The sequence below is a fragment of the Triticum dicoccoides genome, chromosome 4B (genome assembly GCF_002162155.2).
Source record: "Triticum dicoccoides isolate Atlit2015 ecotype Zavitan chromosome 4B, WEW_v2.0, whole genome shotgun sequence".
NCBI classification, from domain to species: domain Eukaryota; kingdom Viridiplantae; phylum Streptophyta; class Magnoliopsida; order Poales; family Poaceae; genus Triticum; species Triticum dicoccoides.
The window spans coordinates 1107364-1111993 of NC_041387.1; positions in this window are offsets into that span (position 1 = coordinate 1107364).

Below are 4630 nucleotides of genomic sequence, written 5' to 3' on the forward strand. Positions count from 1 at the left end.
CGATGTGGCGGCGATGCAGGGCTTCCGGGGAGCTGTGGAGCGGTGGGGAGGAAGAGGGGGTCGTGGCGGAGCTTCTGAGCTAGTCGGGGGAGCGAGGGGTGGCCGGAGACAGCTGCTGTGGCGAACGGCGGCGAGTGTGGTGTTCGGCCGTGTGAGAGAGAGAGCGAGGGAGAGGAGAGGAGAGCCGGGGGAGAGTGAGAGAGAGCAGGGGGGAGGGCGTGGCGTCGTCCAGGGAGTCGAGCGAGGAGGGGAGGCCAGGCAAGCAGGCGAGCAGGTGGCGTGGCGCGGTGGCGCGCGCGCGCGCCGGCCACACTCCCCTCCCTCTGTCGGGACGAAGACGACAGAGGAGGGAGGTGGGCTGGGCCGGCTGCTGGCTGGGCCAGCCAGCTGGCTGGGCCGCACAGTGGAGGAGCCCAAGTAAGCTCCTCCTATTATATATTTTCCTTTTTTTTTAATTTCTGACATTTGTTTGATTTAAATAATATATTAAATCATTTATTTAACTTATGCCAATTTTTGCAGGAGCTATTTATATTATTCCAGAGCTCTTTTATAATTGGCATAATATTTGGGCATATATTAATATATATAATTAATATATTTCCATTGCAAATATTTATGCATTTATTCCAAATGCCCAAAATAAATGTCCATGAGCCACTAAAAATATTGGTTTGATTTTTATCTCTGTCCAATATTTTCAGAGATCAACATGAGCATTTTCTTGGACCCTTTTGGAGAAATTTTTATTTGGGTCATTTTCAAAATGATTCTGAGGGTTTCACAAATCCCCATTTCAAATTAAATGGAATTTTAAACATGATGCACACACTCTAATGCATGACTAGCTAGGGTGTGACAACTCACCCCCACTCAAAAGAATCTCGTCCCGAGATTTGGGTTCCTCCGGGAAGAAGGCGGGATACTCGAGTCGAAGACGATCCTCCCTTTCCCAAGTTGCTTCATCCTCGGAATGGTGCGACCATTGAACCTTGAGAAACTTGATATTATGACGTTGCGTGGTACGTTCGGCTTGATCGAGGATACGAATGGGGTACTCTCGATATGTAAGATCATCTTGGAGATCAAGCTTTTCGTGGTCCACTTCACGGATAGGATCCGAGAAGCAACGCCTGAGTTGAGAAACGTGGAAGACATCGTGAACTCTGGAGAGGTGCGGAGGTAGTTCCAACTGGTAGGCAACTTCTCCTCGTTTGGCAAGAATGCGAAAAGGTCCAATGTAACGAGGAGCCAATTTGCCTTTGATACCGAAACAATGGGTTCCCTTCAGAGGGGTGACCCGAAGATAAGCCTTCTCGTCAACCTCGAAGGTCATAGCCTTATGTTTTCGGTCATATTGACTCTTTTGACGAGATTGGGCTGTTTTCAACTTTTCACGAACGATACGAACTTGTTCTTCTGCTTCCTGAATCATATCCGGGCCAAAGAATTGTCTTTCCCCGGTCTCTGACCAGTTAAGGGGTGTTCGACATCGTCGTCCATAGAGAACTTCAAAAGGGGCTTTACCCAAGCTAGATTGATAGCTGTTGTTGTAAGCGAATTCGGCAAATGGAAGGCACTTCTCCCAGTCCATTCCGAATGAGATAACAGAGGCTCGAAGCATGTCTTCTAGCATTTGGTTGACGCGTTCCACTTGACCACTCGACTGAGGGTGGAAAGCGGTGCTAAAGGAAAGACGGGTTCCCATAGCATTTTGGAAACTTTCCCAAAATCGAGAGGTGAAAAGACTTCCTCGATCCGAGTTAATTTCCAAAGGAACACCATGGAGAGACACTATTCGGGAGATGTACAAATCTGCCAGCTGACTAGCGGTTATACTCTCACGAACAGGTAAGAAGTGGGCTACTTTGGAAAGACAATCGACCACGACGAAAATAGCATTATTCCCTCTCTTGGTCCTGGGAAACCCGGTAATGAAATCCATACCAATTTTATCCCATTTCCATTCAGGAATAGCTAAGGGTTGAAGGGTGCCAGCAGGCCGTTGATGCTCTGCTTTTACACGACGACAGACGTCGCAATTTGCAATATACTGAGCAATTTCTTTCTTCATCCTAGTCCACCAGAACCTCTGGCGTAGGTCCTGATACATTTTAGTACTACCGGGATGAATGGTGAGAGGAGATTCATGAGCTTCCTTAAGGATTAATCGCCTTAGGTTGCGCACTTTGGGAACTACTAATCGATTCCCGAAGTATACGACTCCTTGATCATTAATGGAGAAACAATTCGCAATTCCTTTCTGAATGTTCCTCTTGATGCGGGAGATTCCCGGATCTACCTTCTGTGCTTTGATAATTTGATCCATAAGGGTAGGTTTTGCCACCATGGTGGAGAGAAAACCTTGAGGAACAATATGAAGGTTAAGCTTCCGAAATTCCTCATGGAGAAGCGGTTGACTTTGTTGTAACATCAGGTTGTTACAATAAGATTTATGACTTAGCGCATCAGCCATGACGTTGGCTTTCCCTGGGGTGTAGGTTATTCCTAAGTCGAAGTCGGTGATCAATTCAACCCAACGTCTCTGCCTGAGATTAAAATCCGGTTGGGTGAAAATATACTTCAGACTTTGGTGATCAGTGAATATTTCGCAACGATTACCGAGGAGGTAATGTCGCCAGGTCTTAAGTGCATAGACTACGGCTGCAAGCTCTAGATCATGAGTGGGATAATTCTCCTCATGTGGGTGCAATTGCCGTGAAGCGTAGGCAATTACGTGTCGATCTTGCATGAGAATGCAACCTAGTCCTTGTCGCGAAGCGTCGCAGTAGATAACAAAGTCCTTGGAGAAGTCTGGCGGTACCAGTACGAGAGCAGAAGTCAGGCGTCTTTTCAGTTCCTGAAAGCTGTGCTCACATTGTGGAGTCCATTCGAACTTCTTATCTTTCTTGAGGAGTTCGGTTAGAGGTTTGGCAACTTTGGAGAAGTTCTCGACAAAGAGACGACAATAGCTCGCTAAGCCCAGAAAACTCCGAACTTGCTTGACCGATTCAGGTGGAGTCCAGTTAAGGAAGGCTTGAACTCGCTCAGGGTTAACAGCAATACCTTTACCGGATATTACATGACCCAGATAGGTAACTTCTGACAACCAGTATTCACATTTAGAAAATTTGGCATAAAGGCGATGCTCTCGAAGTTTCTGCAACACTAGCCTTAGATGTTCGGCATGTTCTTCCTCGTTCTTGGAGTAGATGAGTATATCATCGAGGTAAACCACGACGAATTTATCCAAATACTCCATGAAGATTGAGTTCATTAACCGAGAAAAGGTGGCTGGAGCGTTGGTTAAACCGAAGGACATGACGGTGTACTCGTATTGGCCATAACGAGTAACAAAGGCCATTTTAGGAATGTCCCCGTTTCTGATTTTGATTTGATGGTAGCCCAACCTCAAATCCATTTTGGAGAAGACTGAGGATCCAGCGAGCTGATCGTACAGGTCGTTGATCCTGGGAAGTCGATATTTGTTCTTGATTGTGACCAAATTGACAGGTCGGTAATCTACAACCATCCGGTCCGTACCATCCTTCTTCTTGACGAATAGGACGGGGCAAGCCCACGGAGATGAACTAGGTCGGATGAAACCCTTTTTCAAGGACTCATCAAGTTGTTTCTTAAGCTCGGCTAGTTCTAGGGGTGCCATCTTATAAGGTCTTCTAGCAATCGGAACGGTTCCTGGAATGAGGTCTATTACAAACTCAACATCCCTGTCAGGTGGAACACCTGGCAATTCCTCTGGAAAGACATCCGGGAAGTCACGGACTACCGGAACGTCCTCAAGGTCTGGCAAAGGGCTGGCGTTAAGAGAATATAATTGTCGCTTGGCTATTCGGGTCAAGACATTAACTATCTTTCCCGAAGGATGGGTGAGTTGAACAGTCCTAGAGAAGCAATCGATTTGGGCATGATGAGCCGACATCCAGTCCATACCCAGAATGATATTAATATCTGAAGATTTAAGGGCTATCAAAGACGCGAGGAAAACAAGTCTGTCGACTTGGATCTCATTTCCATAACTTACCCTAGAGATCTGCCATCTAGACCCAGGGGTAGAGATTTCCATAGTGGATGGCAAATCACAGAATGCAACGTTATGCAAACGAGCATAATTTTCAGATATAAAGGAATGAGAGGCTCCTGTATCGAAAAGAACAAATGCCGGGTGGCAATTAACAAGAAGCGTACCGAGAACGACGTTGGGATCCTCTTGAGCTTCTTCGGCAGAGACACAGTTGACATGGCCACGTGAAGCGGTGACCGGCTTGGCGTGGAATACTTTTCCTGTCGGCTTGCCACGGCCAACAGCTTTAGCAGATTGATTGGGGTTGGTCTGGGGGCATTCACGCATATAATGACCAGATTCCCCACACTTGAAACAAGTCACGGAACTGGTACGTGGAGGAGCATTGTTAGTTGGACCCCCATAGGGCTTGGCTGGAGCAGACTGTTGAACGGGGCGAGGCGCCTGGAAAGATGGCCTCGGTGTGAACCTGGGTGGCAGGGCGGTGTTGGGTACCCACACGCGGCGCTTCTGAGGACCAGCACCGGATGAGGAACCCGTGTCACGTCCATGCTTGCGTGTTGCGTCATAGTCAGTCTGACCAGTTTC